Genomic DNA, 15,279 nt, shown 5'->3' on the forward strand with positions numbered 1-15,279 from the left:
AATGAAGAATACAGAGTAGCTCGACTCACCCAACTAGATCTCTTAGACGAGAAGCAACAACAAGCCTATGATCATCTCACAGTCTATCAAACTCGTATCAAAAGGAATTTCAACAAGAAGGTGCTTCAACGACACTTTCAGCCAGGTGACATGGTCCTCAAAGAAAACATGAAAGTCCAAGCAGATTAAGAAAAGAAAGGCAAGTTTGAACCTACATGGCTTGGTCCTTATGTTGTCACTTCTTCCTTTGGCTCCGGAGCCTATCAGCTATCTACACCGGAAGGAGAACTCTTGAATGATCTTACTAACATCATTCATCTCAAGAAGTTCTATGCTTGAAGATCCTTGGTATACCCAGCTTTTGAAAAATAAAAATAAAAAAAATAGTAAAGAGAAATAAGCATCCAATGGTGAAAACTTGGCAATTCAGGCACCTTGGATAGGTACCTTGGCAAAAACTTGGTAATTCAGGCACATTGTGTACTAAATACTAATCCATTATCTATCACTATCCTATCCCTCCTCCATCCACCTACCATCCCATAAAACACCTGCTTGTTCCCTTGGTATTCCAACCAAATATCCAAAATCTGATGAAGCTTGTAAATACCTCCTGTACAGCTTGTAAAATCTTGTACCTCAGCTGGTAAAAACTTGTACCAAAGCTTGTATTATACTTTGTAAATCTTGTACCATACCTTGTATATCTGAATCTTGTCCAGAGCTTGTACCATATTCCAGCTTGTAAATAATTTTGTATCCTAGCTTGTATCCTATCACATGCACACAAAGAACCCCATTTTCACTTAAGCTTTTCCCAAACCATCTACCTATCCACCTATCAACTATTATAGACATCCCATCCTTCACAAACATTTCCATCTCACAAAAAACCAAAACATGAACAAACTTGTACATTTGTAACATATCTTGGTCTGTCAGCTTGTACATCCTCTTTAGCTTAGTACCATTGTATCTATTCGACTTTCATGTCAGTTCATCCTTGGTCAACATCTTGCACACATCGCTCACCTTGGTTAGCTATTCCAATGCATCCTTTAGCTAGATTTCCTATCACCAAATTGTTATCCTTCTTAGTTTAGCTTGCCAAATGCATCTCTCATCCACCAGCTTAGGTGCTCTTTGATAGGTCCTTGCAAGATATAGCTTTCCTCATGTCTGATCTTGGTCCGTTAGTACCTTGTCCTACCCATCTTTTTGTCAAAAGGTTCTCTTTTGGATTTTCACTTTCTTTTGATTTGGAATCTTTTGTTTTGGGTCTTGAAATATCTTTTCCAAGCAATCTCCTTGTTCCCTCCTCAAGGTTGTCATGATCTTCCATATCATGGTATGCTGTGAATGGGGCAATTAGAGCATAAGGTCTTGATCAGGTCTTTTGCTTGTTTTCTTTTTCTACTTGTGGGTTACCTAGTGTCGTTTCCACGCTGCTTCCTCTGGGATTCATGTGTGATACTGGGGAAATCCTTGTGTGTTTGTTTTGAGTCAGTTCGTCAGTCCTCTGGATGGTTGGTGAAAAGGCCTTGATGTTATTGGTAACCTTGGCAATTAACCAATAGTCCTATAGCAAATCTAGTGCTCAACTACATGGTGGTACTTCTCTTTGAAGTATCCACCTGCTCAAAAAGCTTCAATGGATTCCCTTCATCTCCATTATCCCCCATCCATATCCTACATCTGTCGCTCCTACCCCAGCTTATGCATCAGTATTTCTTTGAATCACTCCTCACACTTAGCTTTAGAGATCCACAATCCTAGTCTTAGGGATCCACCAATCAAATCAATCCACCAAGCCTCATCTTTCGAGATCCACAATCCTAGTCCTAAGGATCTCCGAAACCCATCTTTTGCCAATCTGACTCTTTGAAATCCTATTACATCAGCTTTATCATTCTATCATCCATCTCCCTACCATGGATTCCTTTTATAGCGCTCTGCTCCTCCATCCTTCCCCCCCAATCCTAGAAATTCTTAAGCTTGCTTTACTTTTGTGCCTCTGATTTCCCTTTATCATTCTCCCGTAGTGAGAGTTTGAGCTAATTCAGCCCCTTCTCTTCACCAACTTGCGTCTCAGCTCATCTCAATTTCTTGTACTTTTCAAGAAGTCGTCAAGCCTTATTTCTCTCCCCGCCGCCTTCTTGAGGGGGCATCATCTAAGTCTAGTCTCTCCTCTTCTTATCTAAGACTGGGGCAACCTCGTTGCTAAAACATCTTCCTCGCGTCGTCTTCATTCAAACTTCTTTGAAATAGTGTTGTCTCAACACTATGTCAAAGAGGGGCAAAATGTAGACACCTAAATTTGATTACACCGCTTTAGTAATCCTATTTAGTTATCTCTAAAGGCATCATTAATTAAATTTTTATTTAATTAATCCTTTGCCATCCCTAGTTGATTAATTTAATTAATCATCTATAGTCCTAATTGATAAATCAAATAACCTATTATTTATCAATTAAATCCTATTCTTCTATCTAATTCCAAAAATCCCCATTTATTAAATAAATCTATTTGATAAATAAAATCTTCAAATCTAAAAACCCCTAACTTATCCCTAATCCTCCATTTAGCCTAATCCACCCCATCCACCCATACTAACCTAGCTTAGCCACTAACTCACCCAACCTCATTAATGCCATCCACTTGCACATCTCTAACATCTCTAATCTAATCCTAAACCCAAGCCTAATCCACCCCCTAATGTTGTCACATTCCTTAAACAAGTTTAAGACTTTCCTAATCCAAACCAAAGTCTCCACTCAAAAATCCCAACCACCAAGTCATGAGTGCTCTTACAAACCATAAAAGACTCTTACAAGCCCACTCATGACTCTTACATCCATTTTCCACACTCTTTCCTCTTCCACACTCATTCCTCTTACATCTCTCTTACATACTCAACCCCACTCATCATGCCTTTAACCAACCCTTTACCCTACCCTCTCACACTCATCCTCCTTGTGACAAGTGTCACCTTCCCATTGGTGCTAAACAAGCACAATCCATGTTCTCCCCTTTGAGTGCATCTTAGCCCTCATTAACCATCTCCCCATCCTTGCATCTAAGCCCTCCATCCCTCTACCCCTTGGCCTATAAATTGAATCCCATCCCAAGCCATTTCATCAACAATCTTTGAGCTAAAGTTACCATGCTATTTTGAGAACCAAAGCCATCAATCTTACCCTTATAATGCCAAATTAAGAGCTCACAAAGCTACCAATTTGCCATTACCCACCTCCATTGAAGCAAATTTTGAGCATCTTGAGCATACATCCACATCAAAAGGACACATCTACAGAATCAAGAAAGCATGGAGTGTTTTCTCTTGTGAGGTTTGCACTTTTTGTTTTGCTTTTCTTTGTCTAAACATATATGTGAATTTAGTTTTTGGTTTGTGAATGTTTACTTTATTTGTTAATGTTCTTTGCATACTAAATCTTGTTCTACACTTAGTTCATGGGTGAATTTTTCCCTTAGGAAAATTCTTACATGGTATTAGAGGTTGGAGATTTTCTCATCACATAGCCATTTGAGACCATTGTTGCTTCAACACCTCAGTCTAAATTCAGAGTACTACCAAAATTGGGAGTGTCTAGAGCTAGATCTAACCTTGCCATTGCATCCAGAATGTTGATTCAATGAAGTTCGACTATAAACTCAGCTACCTTGTCCCAAAGCTGACCGTGAGGCAAAAAAATTTGCAAATCAAAACCTGGAGGCCTCGTGGTCATTTTTTGCAGATTTAATTAATTTCTTGGATCTGCATTTTTATTTATTTCTCTACAATTTCATCAATATTTGCAGAAAAAAATTTGACCTTCGAGCACCCAGCAAAGAAAAAAATTTTAGCAAAACCAGGCAGTGACACCCCGGCTCTGTCATTTTGAAGTTTATTTTGTTGCTGAGAATTTTGCATTTATTCTATAGGCATCACAGTCAAATCATGTCATACCACATATTATAGTGCCCACATATCGTCGTACCTAAATCTAACCACAGTCTAAAATCTAGTGGAATTTTCGATGAATATTCCAACAAATATGGCAAGTTCCCACCAGCCACCCCACACACTCGACGGGCTCTCATTTTCTTGTAATCCGCAGGCCTCTCATTTTAAAGAACTTAAACTTCTTTCATGTTGTGCATGTGGGACTATTTTCATCATCACCCACCAAATATCATTCAGAAGTATTTGCCCGACATAAAGATTCCAATGCATCATTGAGATTCTCCTCCCACCCGTATTTAACATTTGGTGATCGACAAGCTAACAAATTTTTCTGCCAATGCTACAAAAAGGTTTTTTGGCATTCAAATCCCAGCTCACATTATTATCATGACTACAGCATATTCTATCTTTGAATGGAGATTTTGGTGCCATTTTCAAATATTTCGTGTGAAGTCTAGTTTTTGGCCACTATCTATGGTATTTTCGGTGATGCAATTAAACTTTAAACATTGGCCTACACATTTAATAGATTTTTGACATCTTTCTCGGCATGCAACAAGGGTTTCCTGCCTGCACAACAAAGATTCTAGTGGAGTACAGTAAGACACGTGGGAGTACATTTGCCATGCAACACTATTGAAGATGCCACACAGCAAGCTCCTACACCTGCAGTGATAGCAAGCTATCAACCATTACATCCTCCATGCTAACCTTTTGACTATAACACGCAATGTTGACCCATCACACCAGAACTACCATGTACCATGTGGAATCTGTCCATGTGAACTTTTTGCACATGTCAGCACCACCTGTACCTCTTGCCATGTTATCATGTATGTAGGACCGTATGGTCCACGCAACCTAACACGTTAGCAGGGGACTATTTTTTTGCTGACATCATCCAATCACGAGAAAAATTTGACGGTTGTCTGACCATCATTCCCAAGCCTTTTATAACTATTGTGATGGCCATTTGACCATCAAATTTAATCACTTAGTTTTCCTGCCAAACCCCTCTCTAGATTTTTTTTTAATTTGGCAACCTAACCTTGGAAGCCCATAACTTGGACATCCGGACTCCGATTTAGGTGCACTTTTTTTTGAAATTGGGTAGAATTTCCTAAGCTTTCTAGTGGTGGTGTTGTTTTTTGGTTTTGGTGCAAATAGTTTGAAGAAATTTCATTTTTTGTGACTATACTTGCATAATCCTGCATTTTGCAGCTTCAAATGCTCCATATGGGCACATCTGATCACTTTTTCATGTTCCATTTTTTTGAAAGTGCATTTTTTTGTCTACTTTCCAGATCTGCAGTCAGATTTTGGGTTGTGTGGACCAAAATCTCACTTTTAGAACTAGGGATTTTTCTACATTGTAAAGCTTTGATTACTTTTTAGTATTGTTGTAAATCTCAGCTACAGTGCTTAGTGACAGATTTGGGCCTCAAAAGGTAATTGTAAAAGCACAATCAGAAAGTCCACTTTGTTCATTTTGACAAGTGGCCCATTGTACATGCACTACTTATAAAGTTCCAAAAGCATCTTTTTTGGGGTCTTTTGATTGAGTGAAAAGGGGGGGGGGGGGGGGGGGGGGTGTATTGTGTTCTTGTGTCTCTTTTTTGTGCTCTTTTCATTTCTGCATCATGGGTTTTAAATGTCCTCCTCTAACTTCATGCAACTATTCTACATGGAACGATATTGCATGGAGTAGATTAATGGAAAAAGGATATAGTCTCTATGTAGATGGTACAATTACCAAACCTACTAATGCTAAAGAGCTCATTGAATGGAAAAGACAAGACCAACAGGCTTTAGGAAATATCAGGAGTTGTGTTCATATAGATCTCTTCTTTCACATTGAAAATTGTATAGAATCCAAAGAAACTTGGGATAAACTTAAATCATTGTATGGTAAGGTGGATGAAGAAAAGGGATTTCAGATTGAGGATGATCGACTTCTCTTAGATCTAAAGAACTTTGACACAATTCAGGATTATATCATCAAAGCCAGTGAGTATAGCGCACTTCTGAAAGATTGTGGAAATCCCATGAAGGATGAAAAGTTGATACATCACATCCTAAAGAGGCTACCTTCAGAGTATGATTCCTTTGTTTTGAGTTTCAATACTCATAGGTTGACCATGGGATCTGCTTACCAGAAGCCTACATTTGATGCATTGGCAGAAATATTGATTGTTGAACAATCTAACATGATGGATTTAGGACTTCTCAAGTCATCAAAGACCAAAGCCTTGGTGGATAGTGATGAGCACTAATCAAGTCAAGGAGGGAAAAGCAACAACAACAAGAAGTAGTGGAAGTAGAAATCACAATCTAAGACACAACAATCCTCCTCACAACAAGGTGGTTCTTCTTCCAACAAGAAGAGAAATTAATGAAAAGAAAGATAAACTTTTTTGTGCATATTGCAAAAAGCCAAATCATGACGACCATCATTACAAAACTAAAAGAATCGATGTGTTAGAAAATCTACTCAAGAAGAACAAGATTCAAGTGCTAATTAATTCCAAGGATACAACTCCAACCTCTTCAAAGGGAAAAGGGCAAGCACTTATGGCAAACACGTGTTCTTCTTCAAAATGGATACTTGACTCAAGTGCCTCCTACCATATGGGTTCTGCAAAGGGATATTTTTCTTCATTGAAGCAATCAAAGATACTGCACATCTTCGTGGGAGATGATACTAAAATGGAAGTTGAAGGAAAAGACATGTGGAAATGGAAAATGGGGAATTCAAAGATGTTCTCTATGTTCCAAACCTTAGCTCCAATCTCCTATCAGTTTACCAAATCACTCACCTTGGAGATGGTCATAAAGTTGAGTTCTTTTCAAATTCAGTGATGGTGCGAAGTCTAAGAGATGATTCATTGGTTGTAGTGGGGAAAGTCAATGATGACAAGAGGCTTTACTCCTTCACCCATTTTGTGCCTAAGTCTCCTTCTCATGCCTTGTTGACTCACTCTACTTCACAAATCACATTATGTCATGAGTAGTTTGGTCACCTTGACTTTCGCTTTCTTCATCAACTTTTCTTAAAACACATGGTCAAAGGTCTACCTAACATCAGCTTTTCTAAGGAAGAGTGTTCATCATGTTTAGTGGTTATGCATCTCAAGGAGAAGTATGATAAAGGAAAGTCTTCCAAAGATCTAGTTGTTCTTTAGTTAGTTTACATGGTTTTAGTAGGATCCCTTACAGTGACTTTAGTTAGCCAAGGCCGCTACATCCTTATTTTTGTTGATGACTTTTCAAGATTCACTTGGGTTTACTTCCTTCATCACAAGAATGAAATGGTTCATAAGCTTCAAGACTTTAAGACTCGTGTTGAACACAAGTCAAGGAAAGCCATCAAGGTACTAAGGGTGGACAATGAGAAAAAAATATGTGGATAGAAGACTTAAGGACTTTTGTAGACTTGAGGGGATTGATCTTCATAACCCACTAGCATTCAGTCTGCACAAGACAGATGTTAGTTAGATGAATGATTTATATGCAGTTTCTATGGTTACCTATCCCATACTTGCATGTGTATGTTGTATGTTTCTATTTTACTTTATGCATGACATTTTTTATGTGGTTGAGGGAGGGATTCGTAGTCACCTGCTAATCAGGATCTACATGATGAACCACTTTCCACCATTGCCTATTTGGTTTAGAATATATGTGTTTGTACATGCGTGGATTTTATGTAGATTACAGGTACCAAGTATTAACTTCCCTAAATTGCTAGGATTAGCATATCCTGTCGTAGTATCTCAATGGTATAAGTGGGGAGATAACTCTTGAGTCCAAATCCTAACCTAAGCCAATTGTCCGAGAAAATAGGAAAAGTATCTAAGTTAGTTTCACCTTTCCAAATTTTTCAAGTGACGTGAATTCGTGATTTTGACCCTAGAGTTTTTTTTGGTATTCTATACTTTATGATGGTTTTGTATTTCGTCTTCTAGGTATGTGGTGATTTTCTGTTATAATTAAATCAAGTCAAAAGAGTATTTAATGATTTAATTTAATGGAAATTTTATAAAGAAAATTTAATATGTAATTATGTTTAATTAATTGGAAAATTGATTAAATCATAGAATTATATTTAAAAGATTTTATTAAAGTTCTAATTTTGACATTTTATATTTATTTAATTTAATAATAATTTATTTAGGAGTTTTATTTTAATTATAAACTCTAAATAATATTATTAGTTAAATTAATAAATATTATATTAAAAATGCCTCATAATTTAATGTGAGAGAGAGAGAGAAAGAATTATAAAGTTTATTTTAATTAAATTGCATAAAGCTTATGCATGAAATTAAAATATAATAAATTAATTAAAGATAGAAAGAAACTTATTTAATAAAGATATTTTAATTAAATGGAAAAAAGGTTGTGCATGAAAATTAAGATATAATTAAATAATTAAAAATAAAGATCAAGGAGTCTTCTCACGTGATTGCACAAATTTAAGCCCTAAATTTAGGGGAGAACTCTTTATCAAAGATCTAGATCTCATTTTGAAATAACCAAAGTTTAGAGGAGCTAGTTTCTAAAAAGAGGGTTTTCAAAAGAGAAGTAAATTCTTGTGTGTTTTGTGCATTCATTTTTTTAGCATCAGATCCAGGTAGGATCTTGTGGGTTTGTGTAGTAGTTTCTCACTCTTGATTTCTCTGTCTTCTCTGTGTTTGCGAATCTATTTTCAAAATTGAATTGAATATGAAACCCTTGTTTGTGTCCTTATTGCTCTTCATTTTCAAAAGCATCTATAATGAATGGAGGGATTGAAACCATTGTTAATTTGTGGTTTCGTATATGGATTTGTTAAAATTGGGATGTGGTTTTTGAAAAGAAAATCGATTTTGTTTTATAGATTTTGACTGTTTGGTCTGGATTTCTCTATCAAGTTTCTATTGGAAAATTTACCTATATATATATATATATATATATATATATATATATATATATATATATATATACTATGTAATTTGTAATTACATTATTAATTATTAAAAAGGAGGAATGTGAATTTAATTGTTGGGGGCATTGTGTTTTTTTATGTTTTTATTAAATAAACGTATAAATATAATATAAATAAAAAATATAATTTCAGGGAGGCAGAGGCCACCACCTTCTCACCCCCCTTTCTCCCTCTTGCTTCTCACATACATTGGTAGCAAGTACTATTGCGGTAGCAGTACAGCTGTAGTAGCAATACTCTGTTGTGACAATTTATTTAAATAGGTCGTGTGGGCTCTAAACGTATGGTAAAATTTTATATTATTTTTTATAGTTTTTAAATATAGTTCTTTTTAAGTAATTTTAAATTGATTGAAATTTTATAAATTTATAAATGTTTTAATATATATATATAATTAATTAAATTGTTATATTAATTGATTTAGTTAACAATATTTTAAATTATTATTAATTAATTAAACTATTATTAGACTTAAGGTGTAATAAAATTAATTAATTAATTAATTATGTTATTATAAATTTAGATTAATGATGAGTTTGGGGATGGTTTTCTATTTTAAAACCAATTAGGTTATTTGTGAATTAATTATTTTTAATCTAATAATGATTTAATTAAATAATTATTATTTTATGAATTGGGAAAAATTGGTAACTCAAGTTTTGCTTAATGATTCGATTTTATATGAAAATGATTTTTACTATTAGGGGAAATTGATTACATATTTTGATAATTTGAGAAACTTAGTAGTTTTGATACTTTGGTAATGAAAACTAGAACCCTTGTTGTAAACGAAAACTTTATCAATCTGTCATGTTTGGAAAGATGAAAATTGTAATGTGTATGTTTATTGAATCTTGTATTTGAAAACTGATTGAACTATGAAAACTTTATTTAAACAACTTGTTATGTTTTGTTGAGTGCTGAGATTTGTGTGGATTTGAGAACTTTAGTGAATTTATAATACTTTGAAACAAAAAATGAAAACTGAAACCCTAGTTTTGAACATCGAATGTTGTGCTTGAAAAGTAAAATGAGAATCCAAAAATCTTTAGTAAATATCAAACCTTTATGTTTTCTAAACCTAATGTATTGAGAAAGTTCCATTATATCTACTGTATGCGATGTGTGTTTTATTGGTGTTGGGGTTTCGAGGTTGACTTAGCTTTGGCCAATTGGGATGTTTATCATAGGCTTGGGAGTTTTGTTCTATGATGTCATGATGATGTTTTGATTATGATCTTTTATACCTGATCATGGTGATGTATCTTGTGTGTGTTATGATGAGTTTGCTCAGATAGTTTGATGTGCTTTCCAATTCTTGTGTAGAACTAAGGTGGATGATGTGTCTTTTCTAATATAACCTTTGAGTCTTTGATCAGTTATCTTTGGATTGCTTCCCAGCTTCTTGTATAGAACTTAGGTGATTATTTGATTTGTTCTTGATGATGTCATGTTATGATCGTATTGGTGGAATCTGTGATTATACTTAGTGATATTTCAATACTTTCTAATTGTTTGTTTAAGAACTAATGTGTGGTTTATATTCATTTGAGATCTTTTTCTTTTGTTGATCTTAGGGTAGGTTATATGTTTGTCATGTTGGGAAGTCACTTGCAATGGAGGCCAAGGCCCTAAAGAGGTTGGTGGGTAACTCATTGTAGGTTATTTTAATAAGTGATGGCATTTCATTAAATTGGTTTAAAATGAATTAATAAGATATTAGTACCACAAAAATTCACTAGGGGGTCCAGAGTATTAAAAGACTACCAGGGTAACCTTAGAGCTAACTTGTTAGTATGCCTTGTTTGTACGAAAGGATATTGATGTCATATCTAGAGACACTAGGCAATCTGGAGTCCATAGTGGCTACCAGGGTAACTTTAGAGTTGGCTCATGTGATGACACCTACCCACTTGCATAGTAGATTTCCTATGTGTTTGTCTTGCCTCTAGGATTAGTTGATACTTGTGTCTTGGTACTCTTTGAGATAGTTTTCTTTCAGGTGATTCCTTGAACCTAGATGTTGGTTTTGACTTTTGAGTTTGTTATCCTATTTGGAACTTCAGACTATCTCCTTAGCATGGTGGGAGTGGACCCTTTTTAGGTTACCATGAGGTTGAGTGGTAGTGCTTTTTACTTTTACCATTGAGATCTGATAGTTTGATGTTGTGGCTCAAGTTCCTTGTTCTATATTTCCTTTCATTATGTTCTTACGTACTATGATGGATTGTTGTACTATTGTATTGTATTTGATTTCATAGATCTTATGAGATGGTGTAATCTATTTTATGATGTATATTCTTTCAACCTCTCATACCTTGTGACCTATACAGTGGATGATTGTGCATTATTTTTATTGCCAAGTGGCATCTTATATAATTGTAACTGTTTAAATGGATTTGTACTCATGATTATTCTTTGATGTGGCTATGTTGTGTATTGGATTTAGTATTAATTAAACTTAAATTTGATTCAATGTGATAGAACCCTAAGAGATGTAATTTGTTTATGATGGTTGTTATGTATGTGATTTAATGCCTCCGCTATTATTTTATCTCTTGTTGTTATTTCTTTCGCTATATTATCTATTGATTTTATTATCTTTCAAAAAAAAAGTTTGGAAAACTTAGTAAAATTTTAGGTTAATTTATTTTGGGTTCCATGGTAGGGCATTAAAATCTACATCCTAGGTATAAATGGTGACTTAGGTACTTACATGGTAATCAACCTTTTTTGAAGTTGAGAATGAAGAAAATGTGATATTTCTACTTTTGGGGTTATTGAAGAGAAATATTTGTGATTTCTTAGTGTTGATTTCTTATTCTAAAGCTTTAGAATATAGGCTCAATTTTGCTTGAAAAACTTTAGCTTCTTCAGCTGAACTATGACCATATAACATGGTATCATTCACAAATTATTGATTGTGTTGAGGGTTCTAGATTATCGATAATGATAATACCCTTAAGTCTCCATTCATCACGAGCTTGTGATATAGATCTCCCTAAATCTTCCTATTAGCTCCAACTAATATTGTAATTGATGATTCTATGAATGTATGTAAATGAGTCATATCATTTATTATATTGCCATTTATTTTGAAGTCTTAATTGGCTAGACATTATGCTAATTCAGGAAAGTACATATCATTTGATTGATGAAGAGGATTTGAAGAAAGTGTGATGAAGATAGAGTTGATATGTAAGGTATCCAATAGGTACTTGAATGAGCTGGACAATGATTATGTAATATTAGTTTGCTTTTTTTATAATAATGTATTATTTCAATATGTTGAAGATAACTAGCTAAATTGAGTCACAAGGTTAATGAAGGGAGACTGTATTCACCAAGTGACTACAATATTGCCTAAGTAATTGTAAGGAAGATGAAGAATGTAGTTTTGTCTGAGCAAGTCAGTGTTAACCGAGTTATATGTTGCCTGAGTAAATGTATTTTTTATGGATTGATAGCCAAATGATCAAGATTGAGAAATTGGAATCCAAGACTGACTTTTGATGGAAATTTGGAAAGTTTGAAAAGCTTTAATCTGAGAGTCAATGTTTATTGCAAGATCAATGATGGAGAAAAATCAAGAAGGATCTGATGAAGGAATTTGAAGAAGGATAAGGATGGACATAAAGTTCTATGTAAAGTTAAATTTTCTATGTGTTTAAATTCATTTTATGGAAGATTTCAACTATTAACCTAAAATCGATGATTCTGATTAAGCGAAAAAATATGGAAGGATCTACAAGTATTGAGAAATCAATTTAAGTAGGAGAAAATGACAGTTTTAGGTTGTTTCAAAGTGGGTAATAAATTCAGTGTGATGTTGTTTGAGAGTTGATAAACATAAAAGAGATGATTGAAAGTTGTTGTGGAATTCTAATTTGTTGAAGGAGAAGAGAACCCAGTGAATTGAGCCAAGCAACGTGAAGTAAATGAAGTTTTTAAGTGAGTAAAAGATAGAGTTAGAGTTAGAATTGGGATCTGATCAAGAAAAGTTAGTTGTTATTTCTTACAAATTGCTTTATAGTATTTAAATTTTAGCCATTTTAGTAGAAAATATCAAAAGAACTAAGTGGACCTAAATAGTATATGAAATCCTATATGGTAATATTAATTAGTGGTGTTTGTAAGTCCTTTAGATTAGGCCACTCTTTTTGGTCCTAGTCAGGGAGTGATAAGGTCTAGATGATCTTTTGGCGAAATCCTCCAACAAGGTCACTTTGAAAAAGTGTAAGCAAGCTTTAAAAAGGTAGTCTCCTAATAGAGATCACTTAGAAGAATGAATTTTTTGGGTTTTTGGTCCCAAGCGGTTTTTCTCTTTATAGGGTTTCCACATTAATTACTAGTGTTAAAATTGTGAGAATGTTATTTGTGGTGCAAGTTGATTTACAAGTTTTTACAGCTTACTACAACTCATTAATAACTAATTTATCACTAAGTAATAATTGGAAATTTACATACAATCGTTAATGCAATGAAAAAATTGTTAGAAATTTAAGAAGAAATTGATTTATGAGTTAATTTTTGTGTTGGATATGTCTACCGAGTGTTTGGATGTATTGAAGTTATTATTGTTAATTTTCATTTTTCTTTGATGGTGATGGAATTGCCAAAAATTTGGCTAGGTTATAGAATATGATGTTGTCATTTATGGCAACATATAATCAAGTTTAAGTCAGCAAACTTTGAAGATAAAGTTTTGAGATGTAAACTTAGAAAATTGTCTAAGTGTCACATACTAAATCTTTCAGCAGAGGAACAATTTTGGTCAATGTGATTCATAGAGGCAATTTTGGCATGTGCACATTTACTTAAGGAAAGACAGTATGCCAGGATCATGTGTGCAAGAGTGTAAGACAATAAACATAGTACGGATAGAGATATTTTGCTTATATAGTAACAATGTTGAGCCAAAAAAATAAAGTAAAGATAAAGAGTTAAGTATTTTGGGCTAAGGGAAAAAAATTATTAAAATAATTACTTAAATAATTAGGGATGACATCCTATATGTTAACCCTCAGTTAGCAAGATTCAATGTTATAATTTTCCAAGTGTGTGAAGAGATGAAGGTTGGCAACTAAGAAAACAAGGTATAAATCAAACTGGTGAATGCAAAGTTTAATATGTATTATGTGTGTGTGTGTGTGTGTGTGTGTGTGTGTGTGTGTGTGTGTGTGTGTGTGTGTGTGTGTGTGTGTGTGTGTGTGTGTGTGTGTGTGTGTGTGTGTGTGTGTGTGTGTGTGTGATGTGATGTGAATTATGATTGAATATAAGAGTAGTGTGAAGATCATTTTTTGTGAAAATTAGGAAAGGCATATATCAAATATTGAAGATATTAGTAGACGTTTTTGTATTTATCTTTTGTATTGAAGAATTTAATTGTATATTACATGTTTGGTAAGTGGGATCATCTTGCATACATTTGTAAATTTTAATAACAACTACTAATAGGGTTGAGGATACTAACAAGGCCTAAGTCCTCTAACAAGGACTAGGACACTATACAGATGTAACATACTCCTAACAAGGTCAGTATCTTTAACTAGATACTTTTTTATTAGAGGATTATTTTGTGGGTACCATCCTCATCGGGGTTTTCCCTTGGCTATCGTTTCCCTAGTTAACAAAATATGGTGTTATGAGTTACTTTATTTTATGGTTATGTTTATCATTTAGCATAGTTGTTTTAGTTTCTTGTGCAAGTCATAAAGTTATTAAAGATATCCAATTTTGGGAAAAATTTTATGAAATATTGATTCATTTCCCCTCTCAATATTTCATATTTCTAGCAATTGGTATCATAGCATAGTTACTCAGAGAAGACCTAACAACTTGAGTAAGATCCCTATGGATATGGAACACTTACATATGAACCTAGAAGAAGCTCTTGAGAAAATTGATATTGTTACTAAAGAAAGAGATACTTTGAAAGACAGGTATGAAGATGCTAAAGACTGCATTGAGAAGCTAAAAGATACGATAGATTATCTTAAGTCCAAGAAAGAGCCTAAAGATAAAATCAAGGACAATGATGAAGTTTCAAGACTAAAGAAAGAAAATGAGATCCTTAAGCATGAACTAAATATTACCAATCTAAATTTGAGTTTGAAGGATGATGATAGTAAAGTTGAGTTAGATTGAAAAGTTGAATTAAATACAGATTTGAGATCCAACCTTACCAAAGTGACATCTGAGCTTGAGTCAACAAAGTTACAATATGTTGAACTTGAGAAATATAATGCTATTTTGAAAGGGGAGCTAACTTGATCTAAGCTAAAACTTCAAAATTTATATTCCAATACTAAAAAGCTTGATGATCAT

The sequence above is a fragment of the Cupressus sempervirens genome, chromosome 6, assembly GCF_028749045.1.
Source record: "Cupressus sempervirens isolate cs-2001-9-10 chromosome 6, ASM2874904v1, whole genome shotgun sequence".
Lineage (NCBI taxonomy): Eukaryota > Viridiplantae > Streptophyta > Pinopsida > Cupressales > Cupressaceae > Cupressus > Cupressus sempervirens.